Here is a 20,291-nt window from a genome sequence, read left to right as displayed (position 1 = left end):
AACAATATTTCTCTGAAAAATATCTGTCAGGTTTACAAAAAAGCATCCTGCTTGCACAGTTGATTCTCTTAGATTGTGCCTATGTTCACTGCTTGCTTTGAGGCAGAGCTGAAATTGTGAGCAGAGCTCACAGGTCATCCCCACGTGTTGCACATCAGAGAGCTGAGTCACAGAGCTATTTGTGTTTTCAGAGGAAAGCAATAAAATCTTCAAACCATACCCCCTTCATAAAAGCCTGACTCAGGTGCAAGCTAAATAGAGTCTGCCCCTTTTTGGAGAGCAAGGGCTGTTACCCATGACAGTCAGTTTCCGTGTCCTTGGTGTGGGCACTCAGTCCAGGGAACTGGATTCATCTCATCTGAGGTAAAACTCCTGTACCAGATATATCATTGCAGGGGCCACAATGCCATCTGTTTTTAATAGCTGATCCTGTTCTGTTGTTCCAATTTACTTGTTAGCATATATGTACCCTGCAAAAGCAACTGATAATTAGCTTGAACGTCCAGTGCATCTAAAATTTAGTGCAGAGCTCATTATGGTTCCACAAAGCATATGTGACATTTACTTTCCTTTGTTTTTATACATCAAAAAAAGTGACTTTTAAAAGAGCATTAGACTCCTGTAAACAGGGTCTGGAAAGGCTCAAAAGCCACATCCTCAAATGTTAGGAAATGTCAGCATTATGGCTGCAGAAGTGCCCAGCAGTCACAGCTGCAAGTCAAGTCGATTAGAGTAATATGACAGATATTAAGTGTTAATGCTCTTAAAACTCAGGTGCTGCATAGCTTTAGGAAAAAATGTAGTGTACAGTCTGGATGTTTTTCCTTTCTCTTTAGCAAAGTGCTAATTGCTGTTCTCTAGACTTTCAGAGCAAGTCTGGTGTCAGGGAAGTGAGTATATACTGTGGCATAGGCATAAACAGATAGCTCTGTGAGTTTTATCTTCTTGGTCATGGGGTAATCTATACCAAATTGCAACCAGAGAATTTTTGAATTATAGCCAAGTTATTGCAGGAGTGAGAATAGCCCTAAATAAAAACAAAGTTGTGCTGCTGTGATTGTGTGTGCCCTCCTGATGGAATGGTGCACTAGTGCTGTGAGGGCACTACTGCTTGGTCATGGTTTGATGTTCTTCTGCCCCACCAGACACAGATGCCACTGGCACTTCCCATCCTGAGCCTGTCATTTCTTTTACAGTGAAAAATCACCTTTTATCATGACTCCCAAAGTTTGCCCTTTGTGCCCATGTTTAAACATGTGATCTTCCTGTGGTATTTATATTCTAGCTAAGATGACAGGAAGAGAAGAGAGAAACAGGCAAGGAGCTGATGTTCTCAGGTTCTCTATTATGTCCTGATATTTTTTCCAGCACTAATAGTATCTGAATTAACAGTATCATCGTGTCAATTTTTCAACCTTTTTACAGATAGGCCACAGATACTGTGGAATTCTTAATTTTGCCTAGCAGTGAGATTAAGCACAGCAAAGTGAGCCAAGAGTGTTGGCTTGTAGTTCTCCCGTTATCTGTAATTTTCAATTTGTATTAATATTCCCAAGATGGACTTTGCTATAGTAGACATAAATTAAAAATATGCACACACAAATTTATCTAAGTGTTATTTGGGTATGATGGGATTTTTGGGGGTAGTAAAATGCAGTGTATGTCAGGTTATGAAGGGGCCTTCAATGAGAATTTTTAAACAGGAAACAGAAACATAATGTGCTTTTTCAGAGAGACACTTCTAAAAAGATGCTTAAATTAATCTTTTGTTTATGTAGTTTCAGAACAGAATTACAAATCAAATTGTTCTGAATACTTTTGTAAGTCAATTAGGAGACATCTAAATATTTTTTGTGTGGAGATGGAATTTCTGTAATCTCATTTTAATTTGCCATAGTAAATTGACTCTTTTTATTTGCTTCTGGTTTGCATAATAGTTACTTTTGCTCAAACTGTTATCATGCTCTAAAGGAGGGTTTGCAGATGGTATAAGCACTTTGATTTTTTTCATGACATATTGGCTGAAATGCTTTCATGAGGTAGCTTAAAGATAACATTTTAGTAAGCACACTCTTGCCAGAGTATCAGGGTGTTTTTTTAAGATGTAAAAATCTAAATTTCTCCTTCACTGTGAATGTTCAGCTATAATAATTAAAAAGAACCCCATATTTTGATTTTGTGTGATTCTTCCCATTTTAATCCCCTATGTGAACAAATTCAACAATCCATATTGAAAGGAAATCAACTTAGTGGGAAAATATATGCTATACCCATTCATCTAACAATACATAATCCAAGTGCCAGACAGTATTATAGCAAGATGCTACAAGAAATTACCAAGAAATACTTGGTATGTCAAGAATCATGCACATTTTCTTGAGCAACTCCTTTCTATCTTTTGGTTTTTTGTCTTGATGTCTTTCCTTATTTGTTAAAAAATATCTGATTAAAAAAACCTCCTGTAACGTGAAATTCCCATTTAAATCTGCTTTGTTAAAGCGCATGCTTTTTAAATTACATGCCTCTGTTCTTCACAGTCTCCTGACAGTTTGACTTCCACATAAATCTCAAGCCATGCCACCCCAGTTTCATCAATGATGTCAGTCTTAAAGCCCAGCTGCTCTTCTGTCACTTTTGTTGAGTCTTTGCATGCCTCTGCAATGCACTGATTATGTTCCCACTGAAACACATCAAGAACAGCCATCTGCTTATGCAAACACAACAGGAAAACCTCTCTCATCTTCTTGTCGCTTGAAGCAATTCTACTACCACGTCTCTGCTTCCTTGTTTGTGCAAAAAAGTGAGTTGAAAAGGAACAAAATATCCCCAAGTTATTTCCTCAAAGTGTTTTCAAAGCTTGTCCATTCTTGATCCAAAGTTTTCATGCTCTGAGTGTGGCCAGTCTGTCTCTCACCAGGGACTGTGCTGCCACTTGAACAGCAATTTATTATTCTCTATATAGTCCCAGAGTGACTCTGTAATATGTGTGATTCTAAATCAATTCTTCATCTTCACAACAACTGTATATGCAAAAGTTTATCAACACACCCTGGTAGAGGTGATTTTGGCTTGCATTACTTTTTCTGATACATGCCAATAAAATAAGTCATGTATTTTAATACTGTAGACAGAATCACCTGTATCTATGTTTAAAAGATTCTGTAGCTCTCAGGTCAGTTTGGTGAAGAATTGCTATTGTCTGAGACTGGAAACCATCCCCAAAACAGAAAATCAGGAGGTCAAGTTAGGCCCAAATACATTCCTATTCTGGAAAAGAGTGGTACCCCAGATCTCAAGAGGTAGACCTCATTGTTTTCAGAAAAGTGACTATGGAACTTCTAAAAAAAGTGTGTGCAGGAAGAAGGAAGTGAGAAAATTTAGATTTGAGGGAGCAGTAGGAGTAGATGGATGTCTTAGAGAAGATTCACAGAGGCTCCAGCCATCCTGCTGCCATAGAGACATCCACAGCTGCCACCATTTAATGATACAGAATAGTGCATCCTTAGGGGCAAAACCCCTCCTTAATAAACATGTGCTCACTGTCCAGAAGTGTCACACAGAGGAGCAGCATTTGCTGTCACAGCACAAAAATGTCCATGCAAGAGATTTATGTGGAGATCAGAAATCCCTGTCTCAAGGGGGCCTGTGGGCAACAGCTGCCTTTTTTTACCCAACACTTAAAATGGAAAAAATGTACTTGTAATAGTCAGGCTATCATCTTAGATAGACAGCTCAGGTATTTTGTGGGATAGGGCATGGCAAAAGAGAAGGGGGTCAGTGAGGGTATATCCTAATTTCACCTGCTAATAAGAAGAAAAATTCATATGTGATGAAGGAATTATCTTACTCCACAAAAAATACTTTAAAAACAAGCTTCAGCATGTAATCAGTACAAATCTTAGAGTACCCACTGAAACTATTCATTTAAAAAAACCCTGTCATTTCAAATACATATTTTTTATTTTATCTACTTCTCAACATTAATCTTTCTTTCACTTTCTGTTATTTTATGTAATCAATTATATTACATCTAATTATGTGTTAAGTGTAAGTACAAGTCATCAGAGGAGTAGACCTTTTAATTACAAAATAATTATGAAGTTATTGTGGTGTAAAATTACATTCATCCTCATTAAGAATACCATACAGTGTGTGCATAAGCAAAATTTCTTTTGAAGTTCAGTATTTTCATAATTTCAAAATGTCAGGAATAATTAGTCTAAATTATATTTTTCATTTCCTTACATATACAGAATGCTTACAAAATCTCAACATGACACTGTATAGCAAAGTTTCATTTTGATTTCCTACCAAGCAAAAAGATCCTCTTGACACAAGAATCAGAATTTTTTGCTTTTTCAAACCCTTGGGTTTCTATAATTTTTTACAAAATGTCTTTCAGGAGAGTCAAGTTTGCAGCAAAATTGAAGTACAGCTAGCACTCAAGATCATGAAATAGTGCCTGGCAGTTATAGCATTTTATTTAGAAAACCAGTGGCACGGAGCTGCAGGACCCAGTGGAGAGATGTGTGTCTGTTCTCTCAGCCCTGCTTTGAAATGCAGCCATTGCAGCCACGCACTGCAATTCTCAGAGCAGCCACAACCAGGGACACTCCTCAGCAGCTTCAAAGAGCAGCCCCAAACCAGCCCACCAGCAGATGGGCTTCCTGACTTGATCTGCAGAGGATCCCAAACCCCTGCACTCACCGTTTGTTTTGTTCCTACTCACCACTGTGTTTCAGACCATGCTCACGGTTGACAAGAAATTTACAGGAAATGATTTGTGTTTATGAATGTTTCCTACTCTTAATACGTTTTTGCACATCCTTATTATATCTCCATTGTGGTGATTCAAGCAAACTTTTTTAAGTTAAAGATTTGAAAGCAAATTATTTGGGTGGAAATCCCCATTTTGTAATACATATGAATTCTGAAACATTCAGCGTTGTAGCTTTGTTCTAAATGTGGGAGCAGCAGGAATTGAAAGTTTAATGGTGATTGCTGTCTTAAAAATCTATAATCTAAGTAATAACTTGAAGGGTTTCAAACTGATATACAAATGGCCAAAAATATAGCTGGAATAGTAATATTTTAATTGTTGCACTAATTTAGCTGTGATGAAAATTTCAGTTTTTATTGATAGTGATTTTCAGAATAGTAGCCTTCAGCTATCATTTTGAAAGAACATTTTAGAACAAACTTCAAGGAGTAATCTCGGTCTTTGACTCTTTCAGAGGGAGCTAACTTGTTTGGCATATTGTGCAAAGATATAAAGCCCCTCATTAAGGAAAATAAACCAAATTACCATACTGCTATTTCTCTGTAACCCATACAAACCTTTCATATAGGACCTCGGGCAGATTACATTATCATTTGCTAATATGAAGAGAAGAGTTGCTAACAAATTTTTGATCATTGGAAATTAGGAGATTTTTGGGTTTTTAGTGTATGTTTATGTGAATAAGATGCCAAAATGCCAAAGGTTCAGTGAAAGAAGCTGGATAACAATCTGTTCGACACCTGAATGATGATTTCATGTATGATTATAATTGTTGTTGTCAAATATTTACTTCAGTAAAAGAAGGTATGTAGGTCAGTGAACACTGCATGACAGATTTGATCTAACCCGGGAATCACTCATGCTGTGCAAAAAAGCCCACCAGAGAAATAAAATGAATGAATGAAGAAAAACTATTTTTTCTCTTGCTTGGCAGCCAAATAAAGAAGTACAGTTTTCCTGCATTAAAGTATTGTCTTTGATATATTTCATATTCTGTAGACACTCTACAGTAAAAAATGTACCCTCTCAACAAATGGTTTTTTCCATTTAAATGGAATCTAGACTAGTTGGGAACCTGCCCTGAAGGTTGCTGGTTAACATAGTGCTAATAAGAAGGGAACAATTTTGAATAATGTGTTTTTCTCTTGAGGGAAAAGCTGGTTTTTTTCAGTGATCTCATAAGGGAAGTTTAAAGAACTATGAAAGAGAGAAAAAGTGAAATCAAATTCTTTAAGTGAAAAAAAAACCCCAAAACAAAAAGCCTTTAACAAAAGTCTTCACAGTAGTTTGCTGGAGCTGTCAGTTGAGAACAGTAAAAGAAACCAATCATCTGCACTAATTGTTTTGCACTGCTTGAAAAATATATTATTTGGAGGAAAAAAGCCAAAACACACAAAATCAAAATAGTGAAAGATACATCTGGTACCTTGGGAAATTCTTTTTTCTGTAGAAAAAGTTGAAGATGAAGGATGTATTTTTTAATTAGCAAACACTTTTCTTGTTCTATTTTATCTGAGCTCCTTTTTAAATTTAAGGTAATTGAATCTTTCTGAAAAGAACCCAAACCTGAAAGCTTTAATTAGTCTTTTGAAAGGTAAGCCCAATGTCAGTAATGTGAAGCCTGGGTTTTGCTTACTTTAACCTGGCCTTCTGGCAGCTACAGCTGGTGAGTTAAAGTGCTTATATAATTCAAATTCTGCAATTTAAGCTGAGTACTAAAATGCTACCAGTAGAATTTTCTTTTGGGTACAGAAAAACGTTTTTGTTAATGAGCAATCAAGACTTTTAAGATATAAATATACTTAATATAATTCAGTTTGTCTCTTGAGTACTTTTGAGTCTATAATACTATTACTCGATCTTTTTGACAGTCAAAATTCTGTTACTTGACTTCTGACAGTATCAGTATAGAAAAGTGATTGGCAATGACCTTGAATCTGTCATGGAATTACAATTTTTTCTTTTAGTAATGAATGAAAAGCAACTAAAAGCAAGTATGTTTCAGTGTGCTTATTATTCCCCTGATTAGACCTAAAAATTTTTAATGGTTGTAATGAGAAATTGATGATTTGGTGAACTGATTACCTTCTGCAAACAGTGCTTAATGGACCAGTTTTGCTTCAGTTTTCTGGTTCCTTCTACTAGAAAACTTACAGCTTTCAGGCTACTTTAAAAACCTGGATGGTAGAATGATAGAATGACCAAAAACTTACATATGAAACTCTACTTTAATTAGAGAATTAGAGAATAGACACATATACATGGTCAAAGACACACCAACACACTGGCTCACACATATATGTATACATCCATGCTCCCCTCAAGAAACACATATTTCTGTGATCGAAGAGGAATTTAGCTTAAATCCATTATATCATCATCATGTTGAAGACTATAATAAAGGACTGCATGCAAAGGAAATAGTACTTGTAATATCCAGACTGGTTTGGATATTGACGAAAGCAAAATCCCCATTGTGCAGAAGAGCACTTATTGATGGGAAGGGTTAAATGACTGTGCAAATCTATTTCGTTTAGTTCAGCGTCCCCAAAGCAGGAAGATGCATGTAAAGAAACTCTTGAAAAAATTAGAAATAAAGGAAAATCATTACCATTACGATATCTTAAATCCCTGAAATCCATCTGAGGCACTGAGAATTGAGATGTGCTGTACAATTCAAAGATGCTATAAAGTTTGAACACCATTAGCTCAACTTCTGCCAAACACCCCCAAAGCCTAAGATTCCTCCTCTGCTTGTAACTATTAGCGTGGCAGACAGTAATGTTCCATAAATAAGGACTGTTCTTTTGCTATGGGGAATTAGCTGCATAGTACAATATCTTTATTAACTATATTTTTTTAAAGCTGAAAACAGTGTGCAAGATCTCTTTATAAACCAGTCCAAGTTATGTGTGGAGCTCAGGATGAAAACTAGATGAGAATTTCCTGACTATAAATCAAAACAACAAATGAAGTGAAGTCTGCTGCGTTTCTGTCAGTGTAGAATATACACATCAGAGGTAGAGAACCACCCATGTCAAAATGCATTTGAGACTGCTTACACATTTCTTTTGGCTTCTCCTTGACCTCTTCATCCCACAAGTGATGTGAGCATTAAAACAACAGTAATTTGGTGTTTAATTAACAACAGCAAATATGCAACTTTGTGGAATTCCGAAGAGTGGAAATCAGAGTCAAAAGCTTGCAACTAAACTTCAGTTCTCCAATTCCTGGACCAATGTCCTTTGTTCAAAGCATGAATGCAGCATATTGGAGAAGCATTAGCTGTCTACAGGTCTAACCAACAAATAGGGAGAGTCCTCTTTCGGAGACAGACACTGATTCTGCAAGAATAAGGACATCAGCACAGATAGTGATGTTTTTGACAATGCTGCTTCTTCGCCGTTTTAACTGCTGCTGCTGGCTATTTCACTGCCATTCATAAAAGGCTATGTTTATTTTCTTTATTTGTAACTGCTTCTCTGCTGTGATTAAAAAAAATATCTCTGAGTTAATAACTTACACCCTTCAATACCCTGGAAGCAAGAAAGAGAAAGTTGTAGATACCTGATACTTATAGGCAAGTAGAAGGTACTTCTTGGATTTAGGGAGATGTACTGGTTTTGGCTGGAGTAGAGTTAATTTTTGCCACCATGGCTGGTATGGAATTTATTTGGGCTGAACGCAATGTTGATAATGTAGAGATCTTTCTGTATTGCTGAGCAGGAGTTACACAGAGCCACAGCCTTTTCTGATTTGCTTACTGCCACACTTGTGTGGAGAGTGGGGATGCTGGGGAAGTTGGAAGGAGACACAGCCAGGACAGGTGACCCAAACTGACCAAAGGGATATTCCAGACCACAGGACATCATGATCAGTACATAAAGTAGGGGGAAGAATGAAGAATAGGAAGCATTTGGAGTGATGGAATTTTGTGTTCCCATGTTACAGGTGGTGGTGCCCTGCTTTTGTGGGACAAATAAATTCCTTGATTTGCTTTGTTTGCCTATGTGGCTTTTGATTTTCCTGTTAAACTGTCTTTATCTAAACCCATGAATTCTCTTGCTTTTACCTTCCTCTTGTCTCCCTGGTCCCACTTGTGGTGGAGCAAACAAGCTGCTGTGTGGGACTTGGATACTGCCCAGGATTAAACTGTGACAAGATGTTATTAAAGTATTTCTCTTGATTAAAAAAATGAGAATTTTGATGGACTAATCTCAACTGGTATGGCCATTATGATCTTCTGGAGAAGAGTATATATCTCATTTTTTTCTGGAAAATATATTTTCTGATTTATAATCAAATAGAAAAGAATCTGAGGGATCTGTTAGAAGTGTAGATGAAGATTAATATAGTAATCATACATGTATATTCTGCAACTGTATGAGAGACCAGGAAGGAAAGCATTGTTCAGATGTAGATCTGAGAGGTGAATTTTCAGTTTGTCTTTTGTTTTTTCCTGCATGTACTTAGAACTGGGTCAGAAAAAGAAAACAGTATTTTACAATTTTTAATAGTTTTTGTTTCTAATGCCTTCATATGAACCTAATGGCTCTGTTTACTGGTGAGCTCTATATGCAATACAAAATTGTTTACTGGTGAGTTCTATACGCAATACAAAGTGCCAGATAGATGATTCAACTTCTAAGCCTGTGGAACATTCTCTTTTACCTGAATAATTAAAGCACAAACCTGAGAGATGTAAAAATGTGCTTTCTATATTTATGCCACATAAAAGATCATTTTTTCTTATTTAACTTTTTTAAGACAATGTAGAAGTTTGCTTTATAAAGAGAAAATACCATATTGCAAAAAACGTATTGAATATGCAGGTTCCCAGAGACTGTGTTTGCAGTAAAATAAATATTTTATTCTGTAATAACTAGTGCCACTTCACAACATATGTACTAAAATGTGTAAAATCACAGTTTACTGTATTATCCAAAGAACTTTTTTCCTTCATCCAGTGGAGATTGTTCAAAACTCTTTTATCAGATATGTCATGATTTCTTTGTAACTAATAATCAATGATCAGGAGCAACACTGTTACACAATAACTTTGGCTAACATGGATGGTATTTTATTTCTTGGCAGGCAAAGAAGTTTTTAGAATGCAACTGATAGCTGTATAGAAGTAGTTTTAGAATCTGTATATGGATTTAAATTTTAAAATATTGTTGCAGTAAACTTAATATTTCACAACTTTTTAATGAAAAGTCCTAAATAGTCGTAAGTCATTTATACAATTAGTCATAAATTTTCAGAATATTCTTTTTAAAAAAAGTCCCTCTGTCACTTTGTTGTGTGGCTGTAAAGCTCCATCATCAACCCTCAAATCAAAGTCCTGATCTATGACACCAGAGGGCCATTGGCTTTTGTTGGGATAGTACAAATTTTTGGATAAGAGCATTTAATTTTCAATCAAGTGCTATGTGCAGACTGCTCTGAGACTGATCTCAGTAAGATAGTTTAATATAAAAAAATACAGTTTTAGTTCTATATTTAAACAATATTAACAGTGAGATGTACTTACAAGCAATGAGGTAGACTTTTAATATATCATCATACATATTTTTTCAAAACAGGCCTTAAAAAATTAAGTGTTCATGGGGCTGTCTTTTTGTCTGTGTAATACTCTCACTGAACATCTGTAATTTAAAATATTTTGCATAAAGTAAGATGAAATTTTAAGCTTTTTAAAATAAAATAAAATAAAATAAAACGCTCAATGGAAAAGAAATGGCCATGTACTAAAAAATTACAAAATATAAATAATTTCAAATTGGTCACAAAAATTGCTGTATGTTACACTGCAACTCTTATTTTTGATGTTGGGAGTTAGTGCCAAAGTACCATTGACTTTAATTGAAGCAAAGTTGGCATCACATCTGTTAAGGAAATGCAAGCTAAAATAAATTAAACAATATCAAGAGATCTGACTTGGGAGTAGTGTTGCACCAAGCAAAAGAACTTTTCTTGTTAAAAAAAAAAAATCAAATCAAGGCAAACACAAAAATTTTTGGGATTGTGTAACATCAGAGAGGCAGCCTGTAAAACTGTCTTAACTGACTTATTTTAAATTTAAATTTAACAAAATTAATTTTAAAAATTTATTTGTAGTGAACCGTATAGCAGATGAGTCAAGAAAAAATATTACTCTCAATTTTTTGACTATCCAAATATAATTTCACATAGGTTTCAAGAAAGTTTTTTTATGTTTCCATTGGATTAGCACACAGTAAATAGCATTTACCTTAAATTTATTTATTTAGGAGGAATGACTTCTTTAGCATTTTCCCATGTGTCTTGCTTTCTTTTCAGCATAGTCATTTATACAATTTATCCTATATTGTCAAAACAGTGAGCACATCCTTCAAGACCAAAACTTAAACATGTCAGAAGAGTGCTCTTTATTGCCACAAAGACGTTTGCCTTATGGTGGTATCTCTTTTCTTTTTTGTCATCTACTGAATAACCAGGTTTTTGGTCTTCACTGTTTCTTTCTGCAGTGTTAGATGATGAGCCAGCTATGCACCACTGTGCCTAGGAAATGCCAACAATTTACCCCTGATAGAACTTTCTGTTCTTCTGAGAATATCCAGGTTTGCATGTAAACACTTATGAACTGAAAGCAGAACAAATGCAGGTTTCTCTCAGCTGCCAGTACTTTGCATTTGTAGTGCAAATTTGCTCACATTTGATTTTTGACATTTGTGATTCTATATTCTTACCATGCCAATGTAAATAAATACATGAACAATCACCTAATTCCTGAGAAAGAGCAAATTCTGAGAAAAAAAAATTCCTCATTTCTGTTTAACTCTGAAAACAAGTCCTGACTTTTCTGCTAAGCTTTATATCAAGGTTAACACAAATGAAAAATGTTGCCTAACCTCAAGATTTTTTACAGAGCTGGTTGTCAAAATGACAACACCAATGTATTTTTTTCTCTGTAGTGACTGAGACATAATTTAGTAGTTAGACAGTAACTGGTGATCTAGCATGATTCCCAATCCAGGAAAGGAATGTCAAGGAAGCTTTGGGAACTTCCTAAACTGTGTGGGGTTCCCCACAGTAGCCTTGCACTACACCTGGGGAGATGCTTTTCTCCTAACTAGCAGCACTTTAATGAGTTGGAGTATTTGTTGATTGAGAGTGTTCAAATAGAAAAACTGTAATCGAGTACCTCCCAAATTGTATGGGCTCACAAGCCATCATGAAATGAATTCATAACCTTCTCAAGTGCTGCATATTCAAGCTGGACAATGTAGGTTGATTTTTAGATATGTTTTAAGAGAACATAGTCTCACATTAGCTTCCTTGTTGATAGCATGTTTTTTGTTTTAAAATTTTTATTTTAGTTTATTTAAATGCTCCGTTTCTTCCCCCTACCATTTTTTTCTGTCTGAATGCTTAGCAAAGTTCTCCTTCCAGTGAAGGAATTTGCAGTAAATACAAAGTAAATAGACTTTATTGTAATGCATTTAAGTGCCCGAAGGAAATTATATTGAACAATTATGTGGTTTTTTTACTTTTTATTTTAAAATTAAATATCATTTAAATACATATTTCAATACACTACAAACAGAAAATATCTTCAACTTTCTAATTTTTTTTAAAATATCTTTGGACCAGTATTAGCTGGTACTTTCTTTCACTTGTATTCTTGACAAAAACGCTTTGATATGAATCTTTGCACTTTGCTCTTGGAAGATGCAAGTCCTCATACATATAAGTTTATTGTTTAAGACACTATTTCCAAAAAAGGCCAACTAATCTTTTATCTAAACACTTCTGAGAATTACCTGTCAATTAAATTGAAATCTTCCAGATCCTCTAATGTGTAGCAGATATGAAACTTTAGGTAGACAATATATGAAAACTTCTTTGCCAGTATGATGCACTCTTTTGTTTCAAGGACAGTGAGATAAAACAAAAACAATACAATAATTTTCAACATCAAAACAAGTTTCTGAATATTTATGAGACACATAACATGGATAGAGGTGAGCCCAGTAGACTACCACTTTAATAGACAGCTCGTTTTAGTCAGATGTAAAAAAGTTAAAAAAGAATTGAAAATGTTCAGATCTCCCTATTATTTAAATGTATCACTTAGAATGAATTGCAGACCAGTCCCAAGTGGATATACAAACTGTTGGCTGTTTTCTGAAAGAAAAATGGAAACAGTACTATGAGCCAGAAAGGCAGTTTTTCCAAGGTGGCATAAGGAGAAAAATGCATGTGGAAAATATTTGTGCAGAAGGGGTTTCATAAAGTTGCAGATCTTAAAAACTGATAAGAGAAAAAGGTTTTCAATCTTGCAGATCTTTCAAGTTTTCCGTGAGTCCTGCCAATCATTGTATCTGAAGTCTGTTCTACAGAATTGAACTGAAGAAACAGACCAGAAAACTCTTTTCTTTCTACTTTCATTAAATATTACTCAGTAAAAAAAAAAACTTAGTGCACTGAGAAGGAAAATACCTCTTTATTTTTCACCCATCAGCTCTTGGTTAAACTTAAAAGCATTTTAATTTAGTTTGTGAGTGAGGCATCCTAGGCAGCATTGTCCCCTGAAGGTTTCTGCAGCAACGTAGTACCGGAACCAGGATGACAGCTTGTAAATCTTTGCATCTTGTTAAGACACTGTCCTTACCATGGATTGACAATGAAAATTCCTGTCTTTATTTTAATTTCTTAGAAGCATAAGATTATGATTAAGGAAAAGCAATTTTAGTTTGCAGCAGTACTTAATTGTATTATTTTAAAATACTGTGTGTTGAACTGTAGTGTTTATACCCACAGCTTTTATGAAGACCTAGTTGCTTCAACTGTAATTTAACAGCTCAGTTGCTTGGGGAGTGTGTGGAGATACATTTGAGGTTTTTTGAGTATCTGCCTAAAATTGAGTTTTAATTCATATTTTTAAATGTTCAGCTTGCTACCATTAGGTAACTTAAAATTTCAAAACACTAATTATCCTTGAACTTAGCTCATGCGGCAGATTTCAGTGAGACTGAATAGTCAGTTTTGAAGATTGAAGGCATATGTATGTAGGACAATATGATTAAGGAAGACTGTATATTAAGATTTTATTGTATTTTTGAAGTTCTGTGTATTTGGTTCTGTTATTGTGGTACAGATCAGATCTAAGTGCAACTGAAGACACAAACAGACGATATGGATCTAAGTGCAACTGAAGGCACAAGCATCAGTCAGTAACGTCAGAATATCTGAATGAGATTGTTTAAATGAATTCTAAAAATGTGGGATGCGACAGATTACATCTAGAAAAATATCACCACATTTTTTACTTTTCATTGTTTCAAAAAAGGCTGAATTTTGTATGAAGTGTTATCTGCTAGCTCTTCTTCAATGATTTCACTTCTCTTTTTCACACTCCATATGTCTGGTTTTTCACTCATATGCAGCTATACAAGCTTGCTGTTACCCTCTTTTGGCTGTGTTTTGGCATGGAAAAAAAATGCTAATTGACATAACCTCTTAAAAGTTGCTGTAGAAGCAAGGGTTCTGTGGAAAAATACCAATGTATTGCATTCACAGCAAAGCTGTGCAACATTGAGCAAAATCTTGAAAGCGTAACTACCAGCTACAGCGTGTTTGTGGATGTGGGTGTTGCAGAGTGAACCTGCAGGAAGGACAACTGTCTTTTCCTGGAGATCTCGAACTCTGAAAAAGCTTCTTAAAGATCCAAACCCTTCATCCTGACACTGGATTGTACTTTCTGGAGAACCATGTCTGAATCAGGAAGTTGTAGAAGGCCAGGATATGTTCTGCTTGCCTGCATGGCTTAACCAGAAAACTGCTAGCCAAATATACAGTCCCAAAGCATGTGATATAGTCAAGCTCATACTCACATTATTCTACCTCTTTTGGAGCAGAAGCTGCCCACTTATCCCACACTTCATATTCCTTAACTTTCATTCTTCTGTGCTCCCATAAAAGGGTAATGCTGTGGCATTATTGGTGTATTTATTCAGGTGACATTGTTTCAGTTGAAAGTATCTGAAATAATGTGAGGTTTTGTTCTGTCTAAATAATTAGTGTGATTTGCTTTTATATTCTACTTTAGTTGAGAGCTTATGAAAATTAAAATAGCAATGATATGGTTCTTTCTGGACAAATGTTACATTATTTATACCCTCATTATTAATACACTTTGACTGTCTCTCTCTTTTCATTTCCCTTTCTTTCAGTCCTCATTTCCTTCTCATATTTCAAAAGCACTAGACCTTTTTTTGACAATTTAATTACACTATCTAAAATCAAACTGAGACAATCTAAGGGTTGCAGTCCAATTCTGGGTGAGCCTCATAGTTATGCAAACTTATGCATTAAGTGGGTAAGTAAAAAAATTTTTACAAGTTTGACTGCATTTGGTTTTAGAAGATTGTGGAAACATTCAGACTTGCAGAATGGCAATTTAGGCAAATCAGAACTGAAGATTGTATTAGCTTGACTCTGTGAAACAAAATGGGTGAACTTTGTTCATTTCTGTAGAGCAGAAATAAAGCACAAAAACGATCATGCCATGCTAAGGGAACATTTAATAAAGTAAGATGTAGTCACCTGGGGAATGTCATGATACCATTGTATTTCTTTGATCCATCTCACTTTCACCGGTGTGGATGTCGTTCCCTGTTGTACTTCTACTTTTCATCTAATTAATCTGTTCTGATGATGCAGCCCCTTGTAAAGGATATTCTGCAACATTCAGAGACCTAAATTTGCTCATAAAATAACTGACACAATTTCAGTTTGATCATTTTGTATTTTGAGTGTGTCTTGTCAAACAAGTCTTAGATGCTATCTCAGCTCTGAATGATGTTTCAAATTCGCATTAAACCACTGCTTGCTGCTTCTCTTTGCAGTCTGTACTCACAGATCTGCAGCTTGACATGAAGTATGCAGCATCTACCTTTAAAAATGCAGGGAGCTCAGTTCTTATCTTCACTCTAGAATTCATTCCTGAAGGAGACAGATTGGTTAAAGCTTTGAACTGTTTTTTATTACTTATTTCGTCTTCATAGATCTACTATATTGCAAATCAACTTAGAATTTTTGTGGGACCTTACAAGATTCTGTCTCTAGCATATGTGTCTTTATTAAGTCTTTATTATTATATGGCTACCATTTTTTAATCTCTTAAACAGAATTTTATGTTAGTGGTAATAGTAATCATAGTTTTAGATTGTTATAGGGACTTCAGCAGGAGGTTGGTCACACAGGATTTCTAGTTTCTTGCTCTGGAAGCTCTTGAGTATCGCTTGAATGAAGAAGACAGTGAAGGTGCTTAATTTGCTGTTTTCTTACTTATCTTAGATATCAATACATTAAGGTTGTCTTGACTGAATTCATCATCTGATTATGAGTAAGTAGTCACACATTTATATGTTGTAATAGGCAAAGGTTGCATCAAGGACTATAATCATTTGATACATGAATCATACTACTTCATTGTATACCAAATACAACTTTAACTATAACTAAGCAAGCATGTTTGATTCATTTTAGATCATCTGTGGCCAAATCATGAGTGTGGAGATCGTGATCATACCCAAATTGTCCTGTATTTTTGTAGCTGTATAAAAGGAAAATCAATAATTAGATAATCAATAAATGATGAGTAATAATGCAATTATAAATTTAAACTCCAAATATCAATAAAAAATAATTTTTTCAGCAGCTTGTCCTAATGAATTTTAATGCTGGCAGTTTTTATGGATGAAGGACTTCAGATGTGTAAGTTATCACATAGAGTTTAGTGGTACTTTCAGAAGCAAAAATTATTGCAGAATTTATTACTGTCATCATCATCATCCTCATTTAAGAGGTTATTTGGATGTTGCGGGTAGCTTTCATTTTTTAGGAAGTAATGTTATCTTGTGGTAGTTACTTTAAGAGTTGTCAGATACTAGTGAATTATTAAATGACAGCAAGGAGTAGCCTACATATCTTTTTTGTGACTTGTTTTTAATTAGTTTTTGTGTAGTTTTAGAACTCTGTCAGAGACTATGCAGCATTAATTTTGTATGACAACTCCATTAAGACAGAATTTAACTTTTGTGTTGGGCTTGCATAGGCAGGTTTTGGCAGCAGGGGTGCTCCAGGGGTGGTTTCTGTGAGAAGCTGCCAGCAGCTTCCCCCATGTCCAGCAGAGCCAATGGCAGCCGGCTCCAGGACAGCTCTGCTGGCAAGGGCCAGGTCAATCAGCAGTGGTGGTAGCACCTCTGTCATAACACAGTAAACAATGGGGAAAAAAAAGTTGTTGTGCAGTTGTAATGGGTGCCAGAGAATAGCAGAGTGAGAACATGTGCCTGGAAGAACTCTGCAGACACCAAGGTCAGTGCAGATGAGGAGCAGGAGGTGCTGCAGGTGCCAGAGCTGAGATTCCCCTGCAGCCCCTGGTGCAGCCAGCCCATGGTGAGGCAGCTGGGACCCTGCAGCCCATGGAGGTCCATGGGGATACAGAGATCCACCCTCATTTCACGGAGGAGACCCATTTGGAAGGCCCAAAAGATGCCCATGACTGCCCAAAACAAGGCTGTGAGCCCGTGGGAGGTCCATGATGGAGCAGGATCCTGGCAGGGATCTCTGGATCCAACTCCTTGCACTTCTGGGGTGAGGAGGTAGAGCTGGGAAAGAGGGAGAGGTGAGGGGAAGGTGTTTTTAAGATATATTTTATTTCTCATTAGCCTGCTCTGATTTTGTTAGCAATAAATTCATTAATATCTCCCCAAACTGAGTCTGTTTTGCCCATATTGGCAGTGACTCCTGTCCTTATCTCAACTCATAAACTCTTCCTTGTCCACTTGCAGAGAGGAGTGATAGAGCAGCTTTGGTGGGTGTCTGGCATCCAGCCAGGGTCAATCCACCACAGCTCTAGATACTTTGCAACCATATTGTGAGGAAGGCTAAATCTATTTAAATGCGCTATATAGATTTTAAGAAGCACTCTGTTCTGTGAAAGGGGATTTAGAGTGTTCCTAAAGTGATGTTAAAAGAAAGCTAGTAGTAATCTGATTCTCCCTTTAGGACATTAATCTTTTAACAGTAGTATCATCTAAGATTGGCATTGATAATTCAATCACTGAAGTAGTTGAATTTGCATTTGGCAGAAAATGGTTGGAAACATCTGCAACAAGTGCTCAAAACTACTGTTGCAGTTGACCAACTGCTGTCACTGAATGGATGTAGAAAATAGCCAGAAACTTTAAAAGAATATTCATTAAACACAGTACTCATTAGGCAATTTGTGAGCTGCACCACATTAATTACACTGCTTAGAAATTGCCTTGAAATAGGGACATTTTTCCTTAGAAAACAGTAGACAATAAAAAAAAATTAGAAAATCTTTGGTATTTTCTGTTTAATCAAGATATAAAGGATTTCCTTTTCCTTTTTTGCACATGGCTTTTAGTAAAGTTAATAGCACCTGCATTATATTATTTCTCATTATAAACCTATAAATCTCCTTCAGAAACATAAAATGCTGTGAAATCTGTCAACTGGTAGTATATTGTATTTATTAGGATCATGAATCCCTAATTTGTAATTTAGAAAAGTGCCAGCTCAGTGAAGAGGTTATTTACTGGCAGATGTGTATATTTTGTATATGACTTTTTCATAAACCATTCTGGCTTATTTGCTGATGACTTTTTTTGCAGAATGTGATTTGTTGCCTTATCTCAAAAGCCCTCTATGAGCAGACTGATCTTGATATACTTTTTGTCACAGAAGCAACCAAACCACTCCAGTTTTTCAGAGAATGGCTTTCAACAGTTTAACGAGAAGAAAAAAATCTTTTTGTCACTCTGTGCTTTTAATTGCATGTACAGTGTTGTGCAAATGTTCATAACTTGTCTGTATTATTTCTAGTTTGATTGTGTAAATCACCACTTCAGAGGAAAGTTCCATCTCCTGGGTCTCCTTATCGCCCATAAATCAAACCATGAAAGAGAAACTTTGCAGGTTGATGTTCAATTGTGAAACAGTTCTGCAATAACTTAAGGCACATGTACAAATCACAGTGAGTGGAGATATTTTGGATGGTTTGCACATTTTACCACATAACTGTTTTTTTTTTTTCTCCTAGGTAATTGCAGACATTACCTTTACTTGCTGACATTTACTCTGTGAAGGCTGGGAAAGACAGTTTGATGGTTTTTCATCTATAGTTTACTAGATGTATTCTTAAACTGAAACTTGTCAGTCATCTTTAATAACTCTATTTGCGATATACAAGGAAAATACAGTATATATTACTTACTTTTGATAATCAATGCAGACAGTGATAAGGAAAAGGATAGTGTGAGTTTTATCAGGACATTTTCTATTTTAAATAATTGTAAGGACAGTAAAAGTCAATACTATTGCTGAAAATCTAAACTTTATAGACTTTAGAAATTATTAGTAACTAATATTTAAAGAATAATATATTGCCTAGAACTATTTTCTTCTTTACAATTTTTTTGCCAAGGTGAAAAAACCTGAAATATTCCAGGCCCAAGATTTTAGGTATATATTAGTCCAAAAGAGTGCCAAAAATTGCTGTAATATATTTACTACTGCTGCTGCTGAGCCCAGGGTTGAAATATAGTTCATAGTTTATAAAAAAAAAATCCCAAAATATTGTTCTTTCCTAAATATACATGATTCATATTGGAATAATGTCCGTGTTGACCTTTTATTTTGGAGATTTATTCTTGCTGTTTGTGGGGATTTCTATAGATAATCACAGTCACTCCCTATTAGGGGTGTAAATAGGCACCACTTATGCCCAGATGGCACAATCACAGAGCCCCTTGGCAGGGCACAGGGCTCTATCCAAAGAGGAGGAGAAGGGAAGAAGAGAGTAAAGAGAGGCAAATTCAAATGGTTTAATCCAAGGCACCCAGGGAAGGCAATGGGCCCTTCCACAGGGAATGAGTAATCCTTACATCTACAACTTCAGAGATAATAACAAAACCTGGAATCATCATATCTACATCTGAAATGCTGGCTTGCATGGATTTATGAGTTTTTAGAGCTGTTTTTAACAGTTTTTTGGGATAAGTTGGGCAGTCATTTGACGTTCATACAGACATCCTGAGACTGCCTTACGTTTTTGCCTGTCATTACTGTTATACCTTAATTTGGCTCCATCCATGCAGCAGAGGACAAGGAATACTTTATTCTGAGTAGCTTCTGAGAGAAGGAGCTAAGACAGGAATGTGCTCAAGGTGATCTGAATTCAGACAGATGCCTCAGAGTCTTATTTATACTAAAGGCAAAAAGCACAAAGCACTTTGACATAGTGTTTGCCAACTTTCTTTCTGACATCTGCAATAGATCTGCAAAGAGTTTTCTCCAAGAGACAAGTACTCACTTTGGATAGTATCTGTCCATGTTATGTCAGCCAAAGTATACAGAGTAAATAGTAACAAAGAGTGCCAAATATTCTTTATAGGAAATATCCCATTTAATCACAATGAAGAAGTATTAAGGTTCT

The 20,291-nt window shown here is 35.7% G+C and overlaps 1 protein-coding gene across 1 annotated transcript in view; it reads left to right on the top strand.

The window, feature by feature from the left end:
• Positions 1-20,291, top strand: part of GPC6 (glypican 6) — a 726,811-nt gene that overhangs the window by 189,560 nt on the left and 516,960 nt on the right. The gene's annotated exons all lie outside the window — the stretch shown is intronic.

Source organism: Zonotrichia leucophrys, chromosome 1 (assembly GCF_028769735.1).
Source record: "Zonotrichia leucophrys gambelii isolate GWCS_2022_RI chromosome 1, RI_Zleu_2.0, whole genome shotgun sequence".
NCBI lineage: Eukaryota > Metazoa > Chordata > Aves > Passeriformes > Passerellidae > Zonotrichia > Zonotrichia leucophrys.
Note: the sequence above shows the minus strand (reverse complement) of the source record. Positions and strands in the feature narration are given on the sequence as shown.